Here is a 14,042-nt window from a genome sequence, read left to right as displayed (position 1 = left end):
TTAACCTTTAACCCTGAAAAAAGTAAGTAAAGTGCCTGTAATATATATTTTTGAGTGGTGCAACCACTGTCCCTGGGTCCGCCCCTGGGTCCCTGGGTCTGTCCGAGCACAAAAATAGTTTGGTTGGTTTTCACCATTTCTCAACCGTTCCATATTTGGGGCTGCATTGTGAATGGTTATTAATATTATTATTATTATTATGGTTATGACCAGGCAGAGAGTGTTAGAAGGGCAGGGGCTGAAATCCCTCCATAAGAGGCTCACAAAAAAATAAAAGAATAATCTAATGTATTAAATTAATCAAGCTGCCTCACGCTACAGAAACAGGAGATAGGCTCCTGCCCTATGGGCTTCATGGCTCGGCAAGGCTACTTAAAAGGCCAGGGGCTGAAGCCCCCTTTGATATCTATGTGTGCACGTCCCTGATGGTGCCCGGGCCCTCCCGTAGGGCCCTTGCACTGAGTCATATGATGGTGCCCGGGCCCTCCCGTAGGGCCCTTGCACTGAGTCATATGATGGTGCCCGGGCCCTCCCGTAGGGCCCTTGCACTGAGTCATATGATGGTGCCCGGGCCCTCCCGTAGGGCCCTTGCACTGAGTCATATGATGGTGCCCGGGCCCTCCCGTAGGGCCCTTGCACTGAGTCATATGATGGTGCCCGGGCCCTCCCGTAGGGCCCTTGCACTGAGAGTCATATGATGGTGACCGGGCCCTCCCGTAGGGCCCTTGCACTGAGTCATATGATGGTGCCCGGGCCCTCCCGTAGGGCCCTTGCACTGAGAGTCATATGATGGTGCCCGGGCCCTCCCGTAGGGCCCTTGCACTGAGAGTCATATGATGGTGCCCGGGCCCTCCCGTAGGGCCCTTGCACTGTGTAACATTGTAAATCCTAAACAGGTCTCTGCAGGTGCTCTCTTGACCTATATATAAAATGCCTTACAATCTGAGTAGGCCTATGTGTGGTCATGGTGGCCCGTGGTCGTCAAATCAAATTGATAAATACAACTAAAAATCTTCCCTCATGCTGTTGCACCTTCTTATGCCTTTATAGGCATATATATCCAGAAGAAGTGCCAAACGATCATGGCCATACGGGACTGTGTCCGCAGCTGCAAACTCAATATGTATCACCAAAAGACCTTGATGCGGCAAGTAGGCTATACCCAGGATGTCTGGTCGGATCTGCGTATCGCCTAAAACATAGATGAAACCACGAATGGCCATCTATGGAGCACACTGATATGATCAATATGACATCATAGGCCTCACTCACACATAACATAAGACACACACAGGACACACTTGTGTTCTGTGTGTCATGGCCGCCCGCCTCAATGCTTTTCCAATGGGAGTCACGTGGTTTGAAGAGTGAAGACACAACCTTGTTGTTGCATGGGGGGAGGGCAGAAGACAGCCATGCAACAAGGTTGTGTCATGAAACCATGTGACTCCCATTGGAAATGCATTGAGGCGGCCATAACACACAGAAGATACAGGACACAAGTGTGTCTTGCGTGTGTCTTAGGTGTGAGTGAGGCCACATAGACTGACCTTTTAGGCTCCAAATGAATGTTCCCGACTAAACTGTTCCTCAGCAATATTCCTTACTCCTAAATACAGGTTTAATGTTTGTTTTTAGCTAAACAAACATTAAAAACGCCATTGACAATGGACAGAGTTTAATGTTTTTTAGTCGCTAACACAAACATTAAATGCCATTAACAATAAAGAGAGTTTAATGTTTGTTTTCCCTGTGTTTGTTTTACGTCACCTAATCAGAGCAACATGAGTTAGACTTAATAATATTAGTGTCCCTCACTTCACACAGGTGTGATTTTATTAAACTAAGGCAGCTACATTACTATTAGTGTTTTAGTAATATAGTGTAAGTGTGCTCTTTAGTCAGTAGGGGTCAGCAAATCACTTTGAAATTATTACTATGTTTGTAGAATGACTATATTTTGTTACAATTGATACAATTTAGTCTCTCTCTCTCTCTCTCTCTCTCTCTCTCTCTCTCTCTCTCTCTCTCTCTCTCTCTCTCTCTCCTCTGGTCCTCTCCAAGAAGCTAAATTTACAGTTTCAGGTCAGGATGCCAATTTCATCAGGAGAATGATCGAACTACACTACACTCTCAATAGGTAAAGATCTAAAGGTCTATTTGGTTACCAACTCTCCATCATTTAGTCGGGGACCACCTGGAACCTCCTCATATCAGGGACGGACCACTGGTTGAAAACCACTGGAGTAGACCAGCACGGTGATATCGATGTTACAGTAGCAGAAGGCCTCTAGAGGGCGCCAAATGTCTGCACATTGCACAAGAAATTGGAGAAGGTTCAACGGTTAAGTCACATTCACAATGTGGGCATTTGTCTATATTATATTGTAGGTGTAACCTAGTAATCTTAGTCTCGTTATAAGATTGAATGCTTTAGTTTGCATCATTACTTAACTATTCGAGGGTAATGCTCATACAAATGACCAAATCTCAGTCTGTAATGTAATGTCGGCCATATTGGACTAGTTGGGCATGGGCACAAGGGAAAACCATTCAATAGGGAATGATTCCTCCTTTGGTCTCATCGGCTCCTCGCTGTAGGCTATACTACTAGGCTGACTGAGGTGGCTGGCTATTGTTATGTTGCTCTCAATGCAACCGGCTTCCACACTCGCCGATCTCGGGCCGTGATTTGTTTGATTTGTTTGTTTTTGCGCGGCCTTTATTCCCGTATCATGTGGATATAGCGTTGTCAATTGGAATTGTATGAGGATTTAGTGGATCTCGATAAAATATTCGGTGTATGGAGCTGGGAGTCTGTATGGGACAGACCGAGGAGGACTGATCATTCAACTGCTTGCGTCGGTCGGACGGTCGGTCGGGGTGATTCCTTTCGGATTGCACGATAACAATACGTGGAAGAAAAGACCTCGGGAGGACGCATGTAGCCCAAACACAACACAGAAAAGTTTGTTTTTTAAGGTAAGAGACACTTTAAAACACACATGTGTTATTTATTTTCGTGAGTTACCTTTACAGGGCCTTTCTACTACTGCTACTTGGGGCAAACGAATCGGAGAAAGTTGGGACAAAGATCAGGAGTTCTCACTCTCACAGCATGTTGTTAGCTTACTTTGTAACAATGTAACAATCTTTGTTTTCAAAGCGCGAAGCCTAGGCTACTATGGTGATTCCCTTGGCTTCTGATAGTTGTACGTGTAATAAAAAAGCGTATGCGTATTGCGTAGCCTATCTACGTGTTTCTTCAATTCCACACAAGTTTAAAGTCAACACACAAGGATGTGCTGATGCAGGCCCTAGTTGTGGTATAGGCCACAGCATCAAGATATCATTCATTGCTCCTGGGGCTGGCTGAAATGAATAAGTAAGATCTATTAGGCCATGCAAAATGTCAATAGCCTTCTAGTAAATACACCATTCTAACTAGCAACATACCCATGCCCAAGTAAAACAACTCTTCAACTGAAATTAGCGATTCAGTCCACAGCATTTGAGTGGGGGGTAGAAGGAGTGCAGGACTAGGTCTGTACTCTGTAATGTTTACACGTAGCTTGCAAGACTGTATCTGTGTGTGTGTGTGTGTGCGCGCGCGCGCGCGCTTGGGCTCATGTGCCATAGTAATCCCTCTCCATGGTGGTAATCCTACAGTAGTAGGATACAGTACACACAACCTGAATGGGATAGTCCCTCGTCTGACACACACACACACACACACACACACACACACACACACAGCTGGAGTGGATAGGATGGTGAGTGCTGACTGGAAGGCTTTCTGGCACAGTGAAGTGAGGAGCCCTAACAGGTGGTGTTTGGCTGGGCAACAGGGACTATAAAGCCTCCGAATGGAGTCATGATTCACAGTCGTATTATTCTCGTCAGAACACCACTTTTGGGGGCACCTTGGCACAGTTGGTAGTGCTGCCTGTCGCCTCACAGCTAGAAGGTCCTGGGTTCGATTCCCGCTCAGGGCGCTGGTGGCGTATCCCCTCCTCCGTCATCAGTGCCCATACCCGAGGCGGGGTTGGCGAAATGGCCCTTCTGTGTGGAGTTTGCATGTTCTCCCCGTGTCCCCTAGGGTAGCATGTCACATGCAGTAATCCTGGTCTCTAAACTGCCTCCCCCTGGCCAGCCGGGGTTCCTGATGGAGGGGAAAGGAACTGGTTGGAATAACGAGTTCCTTCCACGCGCTACGTCCAACCAGGAATACTCCCCCCTGTCGGGTGCAAAAGATCGACTTGGACACTCATGCATGAAGGAAGCATGAGTTCAAGTCTGTTGCTCTCCCCAGGTTGGCGGAGGGTGTGTGTGTGTGTGTGTGTGTGTGTGTGTGTGTGTGTGTGTGTGTGTGTGTGTGTAAAACAACAAGCAAGGACAACAATTTACAATTTATATTATAGGTATTTAGCAGACACTCTTAATCCGGAGCGACTAACGGTAAACAAGAACAACACATGTGGTAAATTGTAATACATCAAATACATATAAATAGTATTCAACAGGCCTCTTAAAACAGTGTATCATGATCACAGTGCTCTGCGATTCATTACCGCCAATGGCTATCTGGCTATCTCACCCATCATTCTCATATCTTATATGAAAAAGTGCATGGCTCGCAGTTCGTAGATGGCAATTAGTTTATAAGGCCTTGTGTGGCAAACTTCCTGTGCCTATCCTCGCTTTTAGATCCAAAAGTCACTGGACATTCAACCCTGCTCTAGTTCTAGTAGTCTACAGTACAGTGAGTACACACAATGGAACAAACTTCAGGTCTCTGTGAAACTGGTTCGATTGGTGCTTAACTGCTTATGGAGGACATGACTGCACCCGTTTCATGTAAATACTATATTTATTTGCATTCTGTGACGTTGTGCTGTGGTTCAAATGTTTATGATCAGGGCCTCCTGCTCTCAATGGGCTTCACTGAATAAAGGGAAAAAGAAAGGGACTCATAATGCACATCTGAACTATAATATGTCACACAACCAATATCATGTAAGTCGTTAATAACGTCCGAATGAGAATGTTAAAAAGAATTAATCCTATGCTGTCCAGACTCCAAATTCATATTTGTTTGTATTCATATGTATTGATGTAATTCAATATCTTGTCCCTCTTCTGTGCTGGTTTAAATAAATGAGAGGATAAGGAGGCTTTTTCTTTTTGTATGTTGAAGATGGCTCTGCCTTAGTGCTTAATTTATACACTGTGTCACACTAGCACAAATGAGCAGATCTACAAACTCACAGCACATCGCATCCGCGAAGCTTTGTAACACCGTAGATCTATTTTTGGCACAGGACAAGAACAAATCAGGCTTTCTCTCTCTAGGCTTTGACAGCCACAGCAGGTGGCCCCTGAGTTATGAATGGGATCGGAAGGAAGTCCCCCCCCCCCCCCCACCAGCCCCCTCTACTTACTCAGATAGGCAGAGATGGCAGGGTGCCCTGACGATAAGACCGTACTACTGTGCCATGGAGAGTGTGCCAGTCAGAGGGTGATTACTGAGTTACATTGTGGGGCGGCTGTGGCTCAGGAGGTAGAGTAGGTCGTCCAATGATCCCTGGGTCGGCGGTTCGAATCCCGTCTCCTCCTGTCCATATGTCAAAGTGTCCTTGGGCAAAACACTGAACCCTACATTGCCTCCAATGAGTTGGTCGGTGTGAAGCTCGCCACCATTGGTGTGTGAATGTGGGTGAGGAAGTGAGGACGCTGGTGTCGGCTGTTCGCTGCTTCACCTCCCAATGTATGAATGAATGAACCATTGTAAAGTGCTCTGAGCACTTGGAATAGCGCTATAAAAATGCAATTAATTATTATTACTATTACTACAGTACAGCCCTTATAGTCACTAAAAAGGCTGCTTCGCCAAAATGTATATCTCTAATCTCACTGGCACACTCAGTGGCACTATAGACGATATTCAGACCGCGGCCATCTTGCCAGTAAGATAAGATGCTAACTAGGTGCAACTTCCCATTGACAGCCCATTCATCCAAACGGAAAAGTCCTATCTGATTGTATTAAACAACGTCAAACTCATCTATCTGCAAAGTGATTGTTTCATAAAAATCCACCGTAGACATGTTATGTGCTACTTCCTGTCAAGAAATTCCTTGCCGGTGATTTTTTTTTGGAGTTTGGAAGCACTGAGTCATTTTTAGTAAAGCAACGTCCTGCTGCCTCCTGCATTATGTGAAAATTCAAAACAGGTGGTACGCAGGGCTGTTGAGTGATATCCAACGAGCGCTCCCAAACTCTGTCACTTAACCCATTTTGGGCGGGAAGTGGGGAACCCCTTATGGTGCTAGCATTATGTTATGCTTTAGCTATTGAAAAATAGCAGAACTACAAGCTGAGAACGACTGACATAGAAACATAGCTTGTCAGGATGTAGAAGATTTTTTTTAAATCTGATCTCAGGTCAAAATGGGTTAAAAAGAAATATCATGCACAGAATTTCTTTACAAGGAAGTAGCTCATAATATGTCTACGGTGGACTTTTCTGAAACAAAAACGTAACAGATTTTAAGAGGATAATTCAAGCTTTCCGTACAGCTGCAATGTTGGTGAGTTTGACGATGTTTAATACAATCGCATAGGACTTTTCTTTTTGGATGAATGTCAAAAATGTAATGACCTTTTTATTTTTTTGGTATTCAGACAGCCAGCAATGGGTAGAATGCTCCCAAAAATAATTTAGTCTCTGTGACACATCTAGGGGCCACAATCACAGAGTATATATGAATAGAGAAGACACCAGAGTTCTCCTCCCATCCACTTGCATTAAGTTGCTCAAAAGCGCATGAGGCGATTTCACTCCTCCTTCCTGGTAGGAACAGAGTGCATTCTGGGAAGGATTGCAATGGTGAGTGGCCCCAAACACATGAACGCGCTGCCGTTGAACACGCACGAGCGTCATCCGTCGTGAACGTGTACAATGATAGTCAACGGACAGCGCGTTCATGTGTTTGGGGCCAGGCTGCAATACCTTCATTCGGCCACTATGTCCATTTCGCCTCAGGGTTTCCTCTGGGTGCCTTCTCTATTCATATATACTCTAAGGCCACAATCTGCATTCAAAGATTTTCCTAGAAGCTTTGTCAATGGTCAATTTTCCTGTCTGCTTCCTGATTGGTTAGTCATTGCGACCGGCACATCTCCTTTAAATGTTCACTTATGTTAATCCCTGGAGAAAAAGAAAAAAGTCCTTATGCACAGTTGCACACCTACGGGGACAGGTGTGTCGGATAAATGAAGTAGAAGATTAGGAAAAGACTGGAATCCTTCACTTACATAATTTAATTTGAGCAGCAACGTTTCGGTCGGTCAGACCTTTGTCAGACATAGAGATACATCTCTGGAGAAGACCTATTTGGTCAAAATGTTGGTTTCTTATATAACAAATCGTGCAACTTATTTTTTCCAATTATAATCCTTTGCACCTTGGTCAGCACCAGTGCAGCGTGTTTGTTTGGCACTAAGACTGCTAATAGTTAATGTCATAATGCACAAGTTAAAGGTATATTCAGTGATTTAACTCAAAAAACCTTAGGTTTCGTTTTTGGCTGTGGGACCCAGCCTTTCGTCCAATCAGGATAGAGAGTCAAAAACGAAACCTAAGGTTTTTTGACCCCCAGGGGTTAACTGGGGACAGGGAGGAACTCCTTATATGGCCAGCACACTCTATAGTAGGGAGGATTATCACAACAAAACAAAAAAATAAGTGATATTTGAATTAAGTGAAATCACTGAATATACCTTTTAATTTTCAAAAGGTTTCACGTCAGTATTGGATTCACAAACCAGCCAACAACAGCTGTTGTACAGGACGTCAAAATGGGAGGAGGTATAAGTTCTGTCCTGACTAACTGCAAACATTACACAAGACGTAATTATGCTCAAAGGTTGCACGGCCTCTCCCTGCAGAACACCCAGAGGTTGCAACGTCTGATTTAGTCAGAATGTGGGCTTGAGTCATGCTTGTTCTTGTTGGGAGGCTCGCACAAGCCTGCCAAACTGTATCCCATTAACTAACTCACTGCACCTCCTGTGCTATTAGATCTCAAAACCCTAAATAGCCAACCTTCAAGCTCAGTTGTGAGCTTGTTAGATCCACTATTTCTTTTGAGGGGCGCTCCTATATACAGGTTTAATTTGGTTTTAAAAACGTTTGTTTTGACACCGTTTGTTTTACATCATCATTACATCACCTACTGTATCTATCCTGAAAAAATAATTGTATGACTCGATGACCATTGAATAAAGTAACATTTATAGCTGCTCCAAGATATACCGTATTCCCTCCTGAATGTTGAAGATGATAATAGCGATAGCCCCTCCTATGCCCAGCTTTCCGGATTTGTGTAAACGCCAACATTGAAGACAAAAGTGAAGGAAAAGTGAGGACGCAAATTGTGATTGGCCAGAATGAGATGATGTATGATGATAAGAGTGCCCCTCACTTCACAGTTCACACAGGTGTGATTATTATAAAAAAAAATCCTCTGAATGTTCCCCTGTTTTTGGCACTCTTTGCTGAATGTTTGCCTATTATGACATGCCCTGAATAGGAATGCTAGTGTTCAAGTTCTGTGTAGAACTGCACAAACCATGTGAAGAGACAGACTAATGTTTTCTGGCTTGTCTCAGCAGAGATCAAGAATGGATTGATGGACTACAGATACATTCTATCACACTAGAACAAAATCTACCACACATGCACTGACGCACATGGGCAACAAAATGTACCTGTGACGTCACTTGACTATCTGAGACAGTATCTAGACTGTTTCTCGTTGTTCATCTCAAGCTGTTCAGGCCAGGGTAGAAATGTTGCCCCATCATTCCACAGAGCCCAATTGGCGGTTAGAGAGAGGGGTGTGACCGTCGTCTACGGTCTTCGCACTGTGCTGCTTTGAAGTTAACCGCCCCCTTCTGATCATGATGTTGCTATTTTTGACAACATGAAGACACAGTATTTTCAATCCAAAAATGTGAAGCTTTTTTTTTGGACTGAAAATCTGGGCCGAGACACACACAAGTCAGTCCTGAGTCCTGACCTTACAATGGCAAAACCGATTTTAATCCAATGACTTTAAAGGAATTTGAGTTTGTATTTTGTTTAGTAATGCATATAGGCAGGGGCGGGCGGCCTTAGCAATCTGGAGGCCAGTTTCAAGACCAAATATGAGGCCTCCATAGGCTACCTATGACATAATTATTCTGTTGATACAGGTGTATTGATACAAATAGTTTTGACTGTTCGTGTGCAGCCATTACTCTCGACAATTACACAGCAACAACACCTCTCCTCATCCTGTCGTCCCGCCGCACAATTTTTACACAGGCTATTAACAGGAAATAAGTGTAACTTAACATTGTGGGAGAGAGTAAGGCAGTGAGTGAGAGAGAGAGAGGGCAGGGGTTGACTGACACCTGACGGTTAGTCGGAGCTTGGAGGCCCCCCTGAGGGTGGAGGCCCGTTTCAATTGAAACTGGTGAAACATAGCAAAGGCCTTCTATGCATATAGGCTATCGTTGTAAAATGTTTCACTATCAAATGTACTGTTGGCTGTCATGTCTAGTTGTGTGTGCCCACATGTGAGAGAGGGAGGGTGAGAGAGAGATTGAGCAAATTGCAGACGGCAGTCTGCTACATCGTCAGACTGTTGTGAAATAAATGTATAGGCAACAACAGTAGTCAAAATGTATAGAATCTAGTGACGACAGCTGTCGCTAAATGCTGACACATGTCATGCCTGATGCGTCTGATTATTATGGAACGCTGGAATGTCACATCGATGTATAAGAACGCGCAAATGTGGCTTCGTTTCTGTGTAGGCCTGCAACCATCGTTTATCTTCTTGGCGATTATCCAATGGATTACTTTTTTATATTGATAGAATAACTGAAAAAAGGGGCGTTAATTTTTCAACCACTTGAAACTCTGCATACATATTCTGGAGAACATCCGTTTGTTTTTATGGGCCCAAAACAAATACAGCCCCAAACAAAACATCCCAGTCTAGTCTACCAAAGAAAAGAAAAGAAGATCTGCAGATAAACAACACCACCACTAGTCCAGTGGCTGATAACTACTGGTATTTAGAGGGAATTGATTTGTAAAACAAAATTATGTATTCTTTTGTTGTGCAAACATGGGGAAAGTTTACATAATATGCACTTAAGCCCTATTTTTACCTAGTCGCACAACGGTGTGATTTTACTTGCACATCCTTGTATTTATTCTATTTATTGTAGTGTAGGGTTTTATGGGGGTGGGGTGTTGCCGTGTTGAGACGGGACATTTGCATATACCCCAGAAAATCTCCCCTTTTCGGTTTTCACAGCCTAATGTTGGAAAGCATGAGCTACTGGTTTCTGAATGACTAACTGCTGTCTGTGGAGACATCTTGGTAATAAGAGTACTTGTGATTGATCAAAGGACTGCTCATTTACATGACCCATTTGTTTGCCTCTGGCAATGGGCGGACTCAATTAACATTTCAGATGTAGCATTAGCATGTGCATAGATGCAACAGTCCAGGCCAGGAAGGGGGAGAGCTGTTGGGAGTGCCCTCTGCTACATACAGGGAATACCCAATGTCACTGTGTTAAATCCTTATCTTTTGTTGAGATGAATGGCTTTTACCAAAAGCCTGCTTCTGTAGTGAAAATGCGTGTATTTTATTTCTCAGATGGAAACGTTCTTATTCTTTATTCAAAGTACTCGCCATGTTAAGAAAAGTGGGATTGATTAATGACTAGCAACACTTGAGAAGACTGTGGTGACAGAAAATGTAAATCAATGCAGTGCTTATTATGGGAAAGAGCCAGAGGGGCGCTTGGGGGTCAGCATACCATACGAGACACTGACAAAATGTCAACCTCCGCTTCAGAGGAATCTCCTTTTGTTCACTCGATGGTTCTCTGTGAAGACTATGTTGTTCACTCGCCATGTTTGCAGCATATCATTTGAGAGGAAGTATTTCAAAAAGCCTGGTTGGTAGCCATTTTCATCAATGGCAGTCTTGTTGTCTTATGAATGAATCATCCTAATGCCTCAAGATAATGCCCATTTCACACCCGGCCAGCCCTTGGACTGTGCCAAAGTAGTTCGCTAATGCCTGCCAAGATGATCATAACAGATCGACAACTTTAGCAGCTAATAATATTAAAGTAACCAAATGTTTTATATGCAGAAAAGTAGAGTAGTGCATTTTGCAACCATATGCTTCAATCATGATTATCCTACAGTGCATGCAAATAAATCCTTTTATTGATTCAGCAAAATGGTTTCATGCACTAATGTAGTGGATGGAGTTTACGTGATGATTAATAGTCCTAGAAAAGGAAAATGCTTCATCTGTTTGTTGTAGTTGCTCAATTGACTTCCGGACCGGTTGTCCTTAAACTGCAGATTACTGCCACCTCCTGGCATGGAGTTATTTCCTCTCTCAACAGCGCCATCAGCGTCAGTCTGTCTGTGCGATGTGTAAACAGCGAAAACGACACAAACTTACACCTTGCCATCTGATCCGACCGATATCCCAACATTAGTCTGTAGTAGTCAGGAGTCAGTACAGTACTGTGTAGAGCAGTGTAGTTCAGCCACAGTGACATGCCCTAATCAATGAATAGCATAGCATGGAAAGGTTGACATGCAGGTCAAGACGGGGTCAACGGTGCTGTTCAGGTTAGTACTAGTTTATTCCCTAAAGTCAGTAGCTTCTGTTCTGGCTTAATTTGTTACCATGTGAGTGTGACCTTAGTTTGCAGAAGTAATATAAAGGCCAGCACTGATAACGCATTGTGTCAAGCATTCCATGCTCATAAGTCCTCAGTCCTGGGGCAACATTTTCAGATAGCCTAGATGTTTATGCTTTCTCTCATCCTACTCGACTCAGAGTCTAATTTAGTCTTATTTGTGGCACGATGGTGTTTGCTGAAAAAGACAGATTTTCAGGCTAGCATGAAAAACGGAAGCATAGGGCTTTAGCGGTTAAGATGTAGTTGACAGATGGGCACGGTTCTGTAGTAAGCAATGTTATGTTACTATTCCCAGAAGTTTTATTTTCTGAATAATTTTTTATAATTTTTTTTTTTAACAATAATCTTGTTTTAGTGAAAGCCACGCGCCCACCATTCTGGGCGGGAACCCCTTTTGGTGTTTATAGCTTTATGTTATACTTTAGCTATTGAAAAATAGCAGATCTACAAGCTCATAGCGCGGCAGCTTGTAGTTCTGCTATTTTCGAAAAATCGTGAAAATGTGGCCCAAATGTTTGAATATATTCTTTCAGAATGTTCGTTTTTAGCTCAAATCTTTGCTTCTGTGGGGTCCCTGGAACATATTTTCAGATGGGGGTCGGCGGCTAAATTCATATAATTCTAGGGGTCCTTGACATTAAATAGTTTGAGAACCACTGACATAGAAACAGGGTTTTTCAGAAAACTGTCAGGTCTAAATTGCAATAATTAAAAACGTATTATCACATGCTGTCAAAACAACGTAACCTTGACTGGAATGCCAGTCCAAAGACAACCCCGTGTGTAGTCGTGTACTGTACATATTATTGTTAATTCGCCTGTACCACTGGGACAATGTACTGTACACATTGCTAATACTCTATATGTACTACAAAGGGCAGCGCTGCTTTTGCAGTAAAAAACAATCACAACATCCGCAGATGGCTATCGGTCTGTAATCTCACTTTCTCACATTTCAACCCACCGCGTTATCTTTTACCGTTAATCCTCCCCTCCCCCAATCTCTCTCGCTCTCGCTCTCTCTCTCTCTCTCTCTCTCTCTCTCTCATTATTCCCACGCCTTGACTCACCCTGTCCCTTTTTAACCCACATCCTCTCCTCCAGTCCTTCATACCATTGGGCGGTGGTGGCTCAGGGGTAGAGTGCCTGGATGGTAACCGTAAGTAACCGTAAGTAACCCGGGCTCCCCCAGAGTTACTATCGAAGTGTCCTTGAGCAAGACACTGAACCCCTAATTGCTCCCAATGTGCTAGTTGGTGCCTTGCATGGTTTCCGCTGCCATCGGTGTATGAATGTGTGTGTGAATGGGTGAATGTAATGCACAATCTCTGTAAAGCGCCTTGGATAAAGGCGCTATATAAATGCACCATTTACCATTTATTTACCATTTCTCCCCCTCTTCATCTCACTCCATTTCTGCCGACTCAGCAATTGCTTTTCGGGTCAATATTGTGCAGAGCTGAAGGTTCATCAATAAACCATCCATCTCAAAGCACTGGATTTATAGATTGACGGCTCAGTGCATATGGTCGTATTAAGAGTGGTGTTCTTCATAAGCCAAGTTGTTGTTCCGGTAGTGACCCTGACGCACAAACGTTTATTCATTCATTTATTTTGCCTGTGTGCTGCATATTAAAACGTCCATATTTTTCATTTGTTCAGCTTAGGCACTGTGCACAAATGGGTGCTATACGCTGCGTCCTAAGTATTATAGTGTTAGGGAAAACCCAGATGGTGGGTATCGGTCCATTATTTCTCCCTGCCTTAATATCATGCCATCTGTTTTACTGTTTGCATTCTAAAGTATGAATGAATTCAACCTCTCACCCCCTCACCAGTCAGTCAACCTTATCGTAGTGGAACTGTTGTAACGTGAGTCATCAGAAATGGGGCTTGCCGGAAGGCTTTAGCTCATCTGTCACGAGCTGGCAGGCAGGCGTGTTCTCTAAGGTTATCAATAGACACACAGGTGCGTGGGCTGAAGTCGTGCTCTGAAGTCGTGTTCACCAGGGTCATGTCTGAAAGCTGAGTCACCGCATTGCTTTGATCACTGTGACACACACACATAAAAAATAGCAGATCTACAAGCTCATAGCGCGGCACCGAGTGAAAATGTGGCGCAAACCTTTGAATATATATATATATATATGTTCAGAGTGAACGTTTTTAACTCAAATCTTTGCTTCTGGGAGGTCCCTGGAACTACATATTTTCAGATGGGTGTCTGAGGCCAATTACATATAATCTTG

General features: G+C 43.7%; 1 protein-coding gene across 2 annotated transcripts in view; it reads left to right on the top strand.

The window, feature by feature from the left end:
* Nucleotides 1–2,468: 2,468 nt before the first annotated feature.
* The window catches only part of yes1 (YES proto-oncogene 1, Src family tyrosine kinase), a 36,516-nt gene continuing 24,942 nt past the window's right edge, over nucleotides 2,469–14,042 (top strand). For both annotated transcript variants that reach the window (XM_083782470.1, XM_083782469.1), the window contains exon 1: nucleotides 2,469–2,982. The gene's annotated coding sequence lies outside the window, so the exon portion shown is untranslated. The remainder of the gene's footprint in view (nucleotides 2,983–14,042) is intronic.

The sequence above is a fragment of the Protomyctophum parallelum genome (assembly GCF_964188405.1).
Source record: "Protomyctophum parallelum genome assembly, chromosome: 14".
NCBI lineage: Eukaryota > Metazoa > Chordata > Actinopteri > Myctophiformes > Myctophidae > Protomyctophum > Protomyctophum parallelum.
Note: the sequence above shows the minus strand (reverse complement) of the source record. Positions and strands in the feature narration are given on the sequence as shown.